The sequence below is a fragment of the Leiobunum rupestre genome, chromosome 5 (genome assembly GCF_980474605.1).
Source record: "Leiobunum rupestre chromosome 5, qqLeiRupe1.1.hap1, whole genome shotgun sequence".
Classification (NCBI taxonomy): Eukaryota; Metazoa; Arthropoda; class Arachnida; order Opiliones; family Sclerosomatidae; genus Leiobunum; species Leiobunum rupestre.
The window spans coordinates 42241599-42254830 of NC_143388.1; the positions used below are offsets into that span (position 1 = coordinate 42241599).

Below are 13232 nucleotides of genomic sequence, written 5' to 3' on the forward strand. Positions count from 1 at the left end.
AATTTTATGGGGGTTCGGGGTATCTGTCCCTTTTGTCTAGAGGGTCACGTGATTTTTACAACGAGCGCTCGAAATAGAACCCAATGCGATATTGTGCCAATTTGGGAAATGGGTTTCTCAGAAGCTCGCATTCTAAAGCAGTGACGCTTAAAAGTGAAATCACTCCATGGACAAAAGGTCAGTAAAACCGAACACATGTATACAGTATACATGTATCATATACAAAGGGGGAAAAGTTAAATACATTTTAGAGAGATAAATTGTACAGAAACACTGTCTAGGATTTATACGAATACGAAATTAGAATTAGGACATATATAAAAATTAATTAAATTATAGTTAAAGTAAGTTAATTATACATCAGAATAAAAAAAGTAAATTAATACACTGTAAAATCATTTTACAGTTTAAAAGGAATATAAGCTATATGGATCATTCGTTTTTCTAACGGGCGCACCTACTTGTTTTTGAACGTAACCGATAAACCAAGTGTTAAAAAAATGCGAAATTAGGTGATACATCATAAATTAATATGCTAAAATTTCAAACTTAATACACTCAAATTTCAAACTTAATATACTCAAATTTCAAACTTAATATACTCAAATTTCAAACTTAATATACTCAAATTTCAAACTTAATATACTCAAATTTCAAACTTAATATACTCAAATTTCAAACTTAATATACTCAAATTTCAAATTTAATATGCTCAAATTTCAAATTTAATATGCTCAAATTTCAAACTTAATATACTCAAATTTAAAATGAAATAAATAGATTGAGAAAGATATTTTTTGGCTAAAAATTCTGCTAGTTTAGTTGAGTTTTCTTTAAAGGGACTATTAACTTCCATTTTCATGGGAGATAAACGAATATCAAATTTCTGCCAGCAGGTTTAACAGAAGCTAGGGTTGAATGTCGCTAGTTACGGACTTACGGTAAAAATAAGTCGTGGCACGTGCTAGCGGACGATTTTTGATTTAGTTCATACTTCCTTTAAGCCAAGAAATTATACAGTTTAAAAAATAACTTTTTAATCGAAATCTAAATTTTTCTTAAATATTCTACGTTTAAAAGTTGGCAAGTTTTAAATAAATTGTTTCAAACGTAATTTAAACAAGGTCAAGCTTTCGTCACTCGTGGCGCTACAGTCTAGAATGTTGTTAAAAACTTAAAAGGTTATACTCCCTTTAAACATCAATTGGTTAAACTTATTTCAAAGGTTTTAAGAAACTTATAATGTTACCGTGAGTTAATAATTACTGATGATTTTTGTAAGAGTAATTCAATTAAATTTAAAAATTTAATTACTTAGAATTTAAAACATCTTTAAACTAAATTTATTTATTGTTTTTAGTTTAATAAAATAGTTTCGAAAAATGCATTACATTTTAATAATATAACCAGTTTTAATTCGGTATTAATATTAAAATATATCCCTATGCAATTGAGTTAAAATGAAAGCCCTGTTCAAAATGTGCAAAAGATGGCGCCAGGTGTAACGCTACGGAGAAAGTTGACCGTTTTTCAACCGTAACAAACGTAAACGTGACTACAGCGGCCTCAAATTAAAACTTCCGATATAATGAGGATAAAAGCGCAATCTTAAGCCGAAACCGCCCACTTTGTAAGATTAAGAACGAAGAATGAATCTGATAAATACCAAGGCCTAATAATCGTATTATTTTATTCCAAGATTATCAACGATATAAAAAAAACAAAAGCTAGCGAGTTGTTTTTACCTCGGCTTCCTTCTATTAGTTCCGCCAGACGGAGCCACCGTTTTACACTCGGCTCTTCTTCTTGGGAAGAAAACAGCTTTCCCCGGAGCAGCTCGCGCTCGAATGCTCCCCCCCGTTCTCTCCCCCTCCGCCGAAGACCACGCGCGTGCTGCCGAAAAAAAAACATTTAAAATCGGCTCGTGCCGGTTCTCCCCCCTCCCTTTTAATTTTTTCATCCCCCACCCCTACCGCGCGCGCGACCACTTTTGTTCGAACTGTGGAAGTCGTGGCGCGTGCCGCGGTTCAATCTCTTTTTTCTACCCCGTTCTTAATATCAAACGCGTACATAAGGCGATCTTAATACGCGCGAAAGAAAACGCGTTTTCATTATCTTCGAAATTCCCAGCCAAGGCTGAGTGCTAACGGTCTCCCGACGATACAAAGCTTTTCTTTACATTCTTTTTATATACGCGCTTATATTTTATATTATATAATGTACGAATCTTCGCCAGCTGGCTGATATAGAAACTTAGAAAGAGATGGCGCTTGAAACGTGGCGCGGGAAGGCAGGAGGGGGGGGGGGCGAGAAACGGGGTGGTACGACAACTGTTTGGTTGGGAGGGGGATGAAACCTAAAAAGCGTAAGGGGGACTGGGAGGGGGCGCGAAAGACGCCCGTTACGTTGGAAATTATACAAAGAGATGCAGGACCAATATTTTCTTTAAATAGAAAAAATGACGGGGGAAAAAAGTTGCCCCAGGCGCGGAGAGAGAGAGAGGGGTTAAGGTCTTGGTGTGGTGGTGGGGGGGGGGGGGGCGAGAAAGGGGACATTTTTTCCTTGAGGGGGAGGCTGTTAAGTGTGGCGGTAATAAGAGCGAACAATAAGACCTTTGGTAAAGGTTGAGACCTGTAAACTAAAGTGGGAACGGGAGGGGGGGAGAGGAGGGGTAAGAAAGAGCGCGCGCGCGTGGTGGGGGGGGGGAGGGAAGGGGGGGGTTGATGGCGTGAGCACCTGCTCGACACGCGCGCGCGCTGCCGTCTCAAACGTAACCAGCTGCTCGTGGGGGATAATAAGAATTGAAATAAAAACGAGACGTTTTTCTTAGTCCCCCCCCCCCGCGACCGACCCCCCAACCAGCTAATTTTTTTATAAGGTTCTCGCGGCGTATTTATGCGCATACATTACTTTTAATAGCGTAACGGGTTATTATAGCGCGAAAGGGATGACGTACTTTATTGTCCCATTACGTTACCGTTACTTCGGGTCTCGTTCGCATCGGCGTCTATCTCGACCAGCGGATAGGGTTAATGACATTGACGATTAATATCGCGACGACGAACGATGAACTGTTACCTCACACACGCCCTCTTTGTACTAATATCGTCGCGAGCGCGTGAACATACTAGCGCCCTTTTTTTTAGATAATTTATTTGTCGGAGCCTTTGATACTGACTCGTCTCGTGCTAATGTTTTCGTAAACCTACCGCCCTCGCCCCCCCCCCCCGACATTTATCTAAATGCGTGGTTCACTGGTGATTGTTTTTACGTTATTTTTAGTGATATTTGTTTGTTTTGGTATCGATTATCGCCAGTATTGTTGATTTTGATCAACCTCGTTTTGTAGCGTTTAATGGGGGGGCGAAGTGATTAGCACTCTCGCCTCGAAGGGAGAGGAGCCGGGTTCGATTCCAGCTTGTGGCACTGGCTGAAAACTCGTAACAAATACTTCCGCGTTGAGTTTGTAATTTATCTCCATGCTAAGTAGAGCTCTGCGGTTCCATACAAACTTATAGAAGTTAATGGTAATAGTAAGTATCGTTAGCTGTTGGCCTGAAGTGCTGGCTAAAGAAAGAAGTGTTTTTCTAATTTCGTATGAAACTTGAAAACTGTAATCTTTTTCACTACCCACCATTATGAGTAAATTGTACATGAAACAATTTGTTTCACAATATCAACTAGAGGTGGCGCTTTACTTACATTCTAACTTGCTTATGTGTTCCAGTTATCTAAATACTATTACGATAGAAAAGTGGGTGGGTGTATAAGTGGATCACAATGATCTCAGTATTTATGGCATTTTAATCACGAAAAAAAGGCGGAATTGTGTTTGATGAAATTGGAAATAAAAATAAAACCTATGATTGATCTAAGTCGTATTTCTAAGCCAAAATAGTCTTAATATTTATGAAAAAGAAAAGTTATACATTTTCATACTTTTACAGAAACACCTCTTCAGAATTCGTTAAGACTTAAATTATGTGAAAAGTGGTTGCATATTGTACAATCGTCTGCTAACGTAAACGCCAGCAACACCTATAGCTTCCGTAACACCTGGTAACATAAATATGAAATTAGTAAATCCACTTTTAACTCCCTTAATGAATAATCTTTTCAGATATAAATGTAAAACAAAATTAGACTTAAATATGGCAAAGTTTTGGTAATTATCAGTTTGTTGATTTTTTAAGTAAAACAAATAAATTTATTTGATTTAAATTGAACTTTTATTGATTTTAATGTTTTTTTAATTTTATGTTTCTTTGTCTTGACAAATTCACTAATAATGTGAGCGCAGCGGTAACGTAAACTACATTTTAAAATTAATTTAATTTATAATTAAAAATTAAATTAAAGGTAAATTGACATTGCTAGAAATTTTACTTTTGTACATTTTCATAATCAAATTGACTTCACTTAAATCAGACAATCCGGGGGTGTTACTTCTGGTTTGGACCCTATACAGGGGCAAATGGCTATTGATTTGGCGTTTCTGCAAAAAGCTGATACGGACTGGTAACGGAATTTCCGGAAATTGATAGCGAAACTTTTAATAAATTTTCGCGAAAATCGACGCGTTTCGGAAACGAACCTTTATTGACTACTTGTGGTGGCGCGTGCCAACTGCAACATGATGTTTTCCGTTTGATTTGAGGCAGCACTAAATAGCGGTCGTTTACCCTAAACCAATACGCGCTCGTTCCGAAGACTGTACATTGACATTTTCGTACGAGCAACACCACTTGCTAAATGTGACGGTTCTCATCCAAACCTATAGCTAGGAATTACGAGTAAAGGTTTTTTCTAACGGCGAACAACTTTTTTGTGGGGCAGAGTGTTCTGAATATCTTCGGTACGTGGCGAATCACGCCAAACATCCACTTTAGGAAAAAGCTATCAGAGATCCGTTATGTCGAAAAAATGTGACACCTGCGTCCTGCTCCGGATTTAATCAACGAAGCGAATTACTCTCGCATCTCAGTTTGTCGCCACAGAAGTCATTGAGACGTTGGTCGTGTCGTCCAATATCCGCTTTTAAAACTAATTTTTCAAATGCTGCTTTCTCGCACCGTTAACAATTTTGAATGTCTCATGAATGGAGGTGCAGCTAGTGCCGGTGACTACTCAAGCGCGCTTGACGATGGGGTAAGTCTTATGGCAGTGGTTCCCAAACTGGTACGGCGGGACCTTTGGGTTGCGCGAGATGGTTCCGAGGGTGGCGCGAAAATATTTTCAAAATAAATATGGCGTTAATACCCTGTTAACACTATTTTTTTGTATAAATATTCTTTAATTTTTAGTTTGGTCTTAACGTTTATCACGTTCTTCGCGAGTCCTTTAGTACCCATATTTTTATTAAACTAGAATTTCAGTCAATTTTGTTTGTATTTTGTGATAAATTAAAATGCTAATAACGTTAATTGTATATAAATAATTGAATTTTTTTAACCCTGGCCGTTTGGGAACCAATGGTCTATATTTGATCTGATAAATGTGAGGGTTTCTGTGATTGCAAGCAGTCAGTTGAATTAATATGGTTAAAAAAATTAGTGAAAGGGAATATAACCTCAAGTATTTGGTGTGGAACACCAACGTTTGCGGGTCTGGCCACTCTTGCCTTTAGCTTTAAAAATGTTTGTCGCCACTGTGCATGGATTTTTGAAAAATTTAAGGGGTCTTCCATAAAGATTGCTTTGCAGGTTATATTCCCTTTAAGGAATTTACGTAAGCAGTTTTGAGTTTCCAACTGTGAAAAGTCTTTTTGGATTATGAGAGCTGTAACAGTGGCGATTTGTGATAGTGTGTGCTTTACCTATCATCTAAGTTGACCATAAAGATGAAGCGTTTTTTGCTTCTTCGGTGACAGTCAAGTTCACTAGTGTTCAGAACATTCCGTTGTGCCTTATGTATTGCAAAATAACTTTCCGTGGATTTCCAGTGATTTTTAAAGCGAATATAAAGCACTTTTCTGCAACTAGATTTATCAGACGCCAGGGTAAGTGGCGCAAGTTACGTTAAAGGGAATATAACCTCAGGTATTTGGTGTGGAACACCAACGCTTGCAGCTCTGGCCGCTCTTGCCTTCGGCTTTAAAAATTTTTGGCGCCACTGTACAGGGACATTTGAAAAATTTAAGGGGTCTTCCGTAAAGATTGCATTGCAGGTTATATTCCCTTTAAAAGCAGTCGTAGTGCGTTCCAACAGTCGACGTTTTGATTTAGAATCTACCTGATTAGTTTTAGGCGCACAAAATCGATTTAAAAATTCGGGCTATATTTCTGGTAGCTGCTTCTCTTTCGCCACTTGACTCGGGGACGACTTTCCCCTTTTCGATACTGTAGACGTGATTCTGTAGACCTCCATTCCCAAAATTCGAAACGATTCTCCGTACGCGTATTACGCCGATGTTACTCATTACGAAAAGCGTGTACATCGATGTGCTCTGTAAGATTACGCGAAGACTGTCCTTAGTAAGATTACGCGAAGACTGTCCTTAGTAAGATTACGCAAAGACTGTCCTTAGTAAGATTACGCGAAGACTGTCCTTAGTAAGATTACGCAAAGACTGTCCTTAGTAAGATTACGCAAAGACTGTCCTTAGTAAGATCACGCGAAGACTGTCCTTAGTAAGATTACGCAAAGACTGTCCTTAGTAAGATTACTCAAAGACTGTCCTTAGTAAGATTACGCAAAGACTGTCCTTAGTAAGATTACGCAAAGACTGTCCTTAGTAAGATTACTCAAAGACTGTCCTTAGTAAGATTACTCAAAGACTGTCCTTAGTAAGATTACGCAAAGACTGTCCTTAGTAAGATTACTCAAAGACTGTCCTTAGTAAGATTACGCAAAGACTGTCCTTAGTAATATTACCCAAAGACTGTCCTTAGTAAGATTACGCAAAGCCTGTCCTTAGTAAGATTACGCAAAGACTGTCCTTAGTAAGATCACGCAAAGACTGTCCTTAGTAAGATTACGCAAAGACTGTCCTTAGTAAGATTAGGCAAAGAATGTCCTTAGTAAGATTAGGCAAAGAATGTCCTTAGTAAGATTAGGCAAAGAATGTCCTTAGTAAGATTAGGCAAAGACTGTCCTTAGTAAGATCACGCAAAGACTGTCCTTAGTAAGATTACGCAAAGACTGTCCTTAGTAAGATCACGCAAAGACTGTCCTTAGTAAGATCACGCAAAGACTGTCCTTAGTAAGATCACGCAACGACTGTCCTTAGTAAGATCACTAAAGGTATGCAGATTACACCGAGATTACTCATTAAGAGAAGCGTGTAAACCGATTACGCAGAGTGATCAGTCCTTCGGCTGAGCCAAGCCTCAAGTAAAATTTGTTTTTTTAGGACGTCTTAAGCCTTGGCATCTGGTATCCAGAATGGAGGTATCATTCGATCGTGGCCAGCGATAATGGGTGCTTGTCTGCTTGATTACTCAAACTAGCGTAGCAGCCAGTGACACCTGCATTAAGCGCGTAATTATACATGTATAACTGTAAATTCGATATTTTTGGGGTCGCATGCGCGCTTTCGATATAGGCCACCCACTCCAAAAGTGACGATGTCTATGTCTGTTTTTTTTCGGTCTTTCGCTCTGCTTTCGGTTGGTTGACTGCTTTTATCGTATATAAATCGTGTCGTGTTTTCAAACTGACTACGTGGTTAAACAAATATAATCCGTTTGTTTCCGAAAGGATAATTGGAGAAAATCGACCCAGATCCCTTTGCAGACTTGCCAATTCAAATCGTTCCCCGAAACCTACAACGTGTCATTGCCCTGTTTATCGGATCCTACATTTCCCTGAACGAACAGAAAAAAGTGTTCTACAAAGCGGGAATTTCGAACATTTGAGCGAAAAGTTGGAATAATTGAGTTGGAATTTCGAACATTTGAGCGAAAAGTTCGAATATTGGAGTTGGAAGTTCGAATATTGGAGTTGGAAGTTCGAATATTGGAGTTGGAAGTTCGAATATTGGAGTTGGAAGTTCGAATATTGGAGTTGGAAGTTCGAATATTGGAGTTGGAAGTTCGAATATTGGAGTTGGAAGTTCGAATATTGTAGTTGGAAGTTCGAATATTGGAGTTGGAAGTTCGAATATTGGAGTTGGAAGTTCGAATATTGGAGTTGGAAGTTCGAATATTGGAGTTGGAAGTTCGAATATTGGAGTTGGAAGTTCGAATATTGGAGTTGGAAGTTCGAATATTGGAGTTGGAAGTTCGAATATTGGAGTTGGAAGTTCGAATATTGGAGTTGGAAGTTCGAATATTGGAGTTGGAAGTTCGAATATTGGAGTTGGAAGTTCGAATATTGGAGTTGGAAGTTCGAATATTGGAGTTGGAAGTTCGAATATTGGAGTAGGAAGTTCGAATATTGGAGTAGGAAGTTCGAATATTGGAGTAGGAAGTTCGAATATTGGAGTAGGAAGTTCGAATATTGGAGTTGGAAGTTCGAATATTCGAGAGGAAAGTTGGAATATTTGAGTTGTAAGTTCGAATATTTAAACGGGAAGTTCGAAGCAGTAATATTTGAGCGGGAAGCTGGAACGTTTGAGCGGGAAGTTTGACAACCTCTATAGACGGTCCAATATATATTTAAAAGATATCTTTTAACCCAAATTTTCCGAATCATTTAAATTAAAAATATACCTTTTGAATCTTTCAACCACAGGCACACTATACTTAATTCAGTTTAAATGTGATTTAATTCCAGTTTTGATAATTGAGATAAATTTGACATGAAAACTTGTTTCGAGCGACAGTGGAACAGTGTTTTTAGAGTTACGAAATTTGAAAACTTGTTTTCTAAACATAGGCCATTTATGTTACATTCGTTTCTGCTAAATTTCGAAATTTGTCGAACAATGAGCTTCCAGATTACGGTTTGTTCACTCGAGCTCAACACATTTGACTCTCGAGTTCTGTTTAAAGTCGTTTTTGTAGTTTGGCAATTCTGTTTCTGAGTTACGATATGCCAGAGATACTAAAACATTTCTATTTACATGGATGATTTTAGTGGAGATGTATGTTGTTGGAAGTATAACGAGAACTGTGTAATCTATCCAGGCAAAATTTTTAAATTGGTAAAATACAATTTCAAACCTAGTAAGCTGGACTGACCACTCGGTGTAATCTGTGTACACGCTTCCCCAGGGTTGGCAAGAGCCAGCCAGACTGGATTAAACCACCCTGGTTTAAGCCGGATTTAACCACCAAATAAAATCCATGGTTAAAACCACTTTTTTTATAAAAAAATTGAGAAATTAATTAGAAACATTGACAACACTTAACCTTCACTTTTTGTCGCGAGTAATGAGAGCTAACATATAAGCAATTAGGGTATCTTAAAATTAATTTTGCGCGTGAAAATACGCTGCCATGTTAGGGTATAAAAGCGGGTAAATAAGTCTGCTATACCTCACAATGTAAAGGTACTGTCACGCGCAAAAACGTAATTTTTAAATCGGGAAATTTGAGCAATGAGGGCTTGATATAAGCAATTTGATCATTTTTTTTTAATGGTTTTAGCCGGTTTAAACCACCGGTTACAACCGGATTTAACCATACTGGATTTTTCGATTTTTAAAAAAGCCGGTTTTTTGCCAACCCTGCGCTTCCCGTAAAGATTACGTAATATCGGCGTAATCCGTGCATTTCGCTTAATCGGTGGACAGGCAAAATTTTTAAGGGATTTCGGTGGACAGGCAAAAACTTTAAGGGATATCGATGGATAGACAAAAACTTTAAGAGATATCGGTGGACAGGCAAACTCCAAGTTCAATTTAAAATGTATCTTTGAGTGGACATTGACATGGCGAATTTTGATAGCGGTAATGCAAATCAATCTAGCATTTTCATTTCAAATCTAGTAAGCCAAAAGTCTTTGTTATCTGGCTCAATCACGCGCTCGTTCCCAAAGATATCGACCAACAACAGATTACGAATTTTGATAATAACGACTGGAATATTGCGTCGAAGATTTTTCGGTGTCGTTTCGAGTTAATCTTGAGGTTTTCAAACGCGGCTCAAAAATCTATTCTTGAAAGGTCGGCTCACTTCCTTGGCTCGCCTCACTTCAAAGATATCCAGCGTTTCCGCCTCTTAAATAATTCGATGGACGCCCACGCTTTGTCTGCTGTAACGTTCCACTTTTCGCTCTGTACAGGGTGTCGACAATTGCACCAATTTGAACAAATACATTTATTTAATTTATATCGGTTTTTTCACTATAATTGTTTTTCAATTTTATTCATTTTTAAACATTTTATTTACCAAATTGTTAAGGAGAAATGTCACGTTTACTTACAAGTAATTTTATTTTATTAAAACAAAAATTTGATTTATTTGTTTTGATTTGATTTTTAATTTATAATTTCGTCTCACTTTTCTTTGAAAATTTGTAGAGGTTAACGGTAATAGTTAGTGTAGGTAGCTGTTGGCATGAAGGATTTGTAATCCGGCCACCTGTTTAAAGTCGCTAGATGACTTGGGCCTAAGGTGGTGACTTGGGTATTCGCCTAGCTGATTATTATTATTATTATTATAATTCGTTTAATTAATTAAACTAGTAAAATATTAATAATTAAACTAGTAAAATAATAATTAAACTAGTGAATTAATAATTAAACTAGTGAATTAATAATTAAACTAGTAAAATAATAATTAAACTAGTAAAATAATAATTAAACTAGTGAATTAATAATTAAACTAGTGAATTAATAATTAAACTAGTGAATTAATAATTAAACTAGTGAATTAATAATTAAACTAGTAAAATAATAATTAATAATTAAACTAGTGAATTAATAATTAAACTAGTAAAATGATAATTAATAATTAAACTAGTAAAATGATAATTAATAATTAAACTAGTAAAATGATAATTAATAATTAAACTAGTAAAATGATAATTAATAATCAAACTAGTAAAAATAATTAAACTAGTAAAAATAATTAAACTAGTAAAAATAATTAAACTAGTAAAAATAATTAAACTAGTAAAAATAATTAAACTAGTAAAAATAATTAAACTAGTAAAAATAATTAAACTAGTAAAAATAATTAAACTAGTAAAAATAATTAAACTAGTAAAAATAATTAAACTAGTAAAAATAATTAAACTAGTAAAAATAATTAAACTAGTAAAAATAATTAAACTAGTAAAAATAATTAAACTAGTAAAAATAATTAAACTAGTAAAAATAATTAAACTAGTAAAAATAATTAAACTAGTAAAAATAATTAAACTAGTAAAAATAATTAAACTAGTAAAAATAATTAAACTAGTAAAAATAATTAAACTAGTAAAAATAATTAAACTAGTAAAAATAATTAAACTAGTAAAAATAATTAAACTAGTAAAAATAATTAAACTAGTAAAAATAATTAAACTAGTAAAAATAATTAAACTAGTAAAAATAATTAAACTAGTAAAAATAATTAAACTAGTAAAAATAATTAAACTAGTAAAAATAATTAAACTAGTAAAAATAATTAAACTAGTAAAAATAATTAAACTAGTAAAAATAATTAAACTAGTAAAAATAATTAAACTAGTAAAAATAATTAAACTAGTAAAAATAATTGATAATTTAACTAGTAAAAATAATTGATAATTTAACTAGTAAAAATAATTGATAATTTAACTAGTAAAAATAATTGATAATTTAACTAGTAAAAATAATTGATAATTTAACTAGTAAAAATAATTGATAATTTAACTAGTAAAAATAATTGATAATTTAACTAGTAAAAATAATTGATAATTTAACTAGTAAAAATAATTGATAATTTAACTAGTAAAAATAATTGATAATTTAACTAGTAAAAATAATTGATAATTTAACTAGTAAAAATAATTGATAATTTAACTAGTAAAAATAATTGATAATTTAACTAGTAAAAATAATTGATAATTTAACTAGTAAAAATAATTGATAATTTAACTAGTAAAAATAATTGATAATTTAACTAGTAAAAATAATTGATAATTTAACTAGTAAAAATAATTGATAATTTAACTAGTAAAAATAATTGATAATTTAACTAGTAAAAATAATTGATAATTTAACTAGTAATAATAATTTGAACAATAATAATGAAAATAACTTGTAAAGAAATGAGTTTTCCCCCTGTATAGCGTATCCGTATGTAAAAGAAGTTGTCTAGGATATCTGGGTGAAGGAAATAGAATCGCGGTGCGGCTATCAACGTCAAAGACGTGATTCAACTTCCCGGACCAGCGCCACTCCCACTGCCGCTGCCGTCCGTTTGCGGATGGAAATCCTCCTTTTCGGATTTCTTCTAATTGTCGGAAGATAGATTGCAATTAGAAATTGGATTGTTATTTTGGGACGAAATGTTTTTAAAAATTTATCGCGTAAACAGGATCTGTCTTTCAAAACAAACCCGATGACTGCGTGCTGGCATTCCGTCATTCGCGTATGTCTCAATTAACTTAAGGTCAATGCACTCACCTTTATTATCATACCTACCTATCCTATTGATAGGTGATAACTTCAACATATCTCTTACGAGAGAAATGTACACCTTTATATTATTTTATAATATTTTAATTTTAATTTTAACGTTGTTAATAGTATGGTTATACTTACTATATCATGCCATATTGTTATTTATTTGTATCATAAGTATATAATATGAGTCTTAGGATATTGTCTTAAGTTATTTTATGGTTTTTAATAGTATATGCAATATTATCTTTTTGTGTATCAGAAGCGTGTAATATTTATCTTAAAGTAAAATTAAATAAAAACACGAACGTTTTGCGTAAGTAAAGTAATTTTTATTTATATTAAAAATCCGACACATCTTTGTGCCATTGTCAAGGCAGAAGAAATTTTTCTACACTATGCCATATTGTTATTTATTTATTTATATCATAAGTATATAATATACTTTTTACGGAGAAACGTATCCAACGCCCTATAAGACAAAATGTAATTTCGCCATATTGAAAACTTAGTAGTAGTGTTGACGTAGCTTTATTTCCTCCCCGCCCCCACGTTTTCCTGTGTATGGTCGGTCAAATTATGTCACTAGACTCACTACACGAATGATTTTATTATTATTATTCTTTTATCATTTAACATCATCATAATTTAATAAACCAAACCTCTAATGGGTGGTCGACTAGTGCGCAATCGGTGATAACGTGGCGCCACCTATAATGTAATTGCCGAACTATTAATTAATGGTGAATTAATTATT

At 34.4% G+C, this 13232-nt stretch overlaps 1 protein-coding gene across 5 annotated transcripts in view; it reads left to right on the forward strand.

Annotated features, from left to right (window-relative positions):
- Positions 1-13232, forward strand: part of pros (homeobox protein prospero) — a 97553-nt gene that overhangs the window by 20832 nt on the left and 63489 nt on the right. The window lies entirely within an intron of this gene.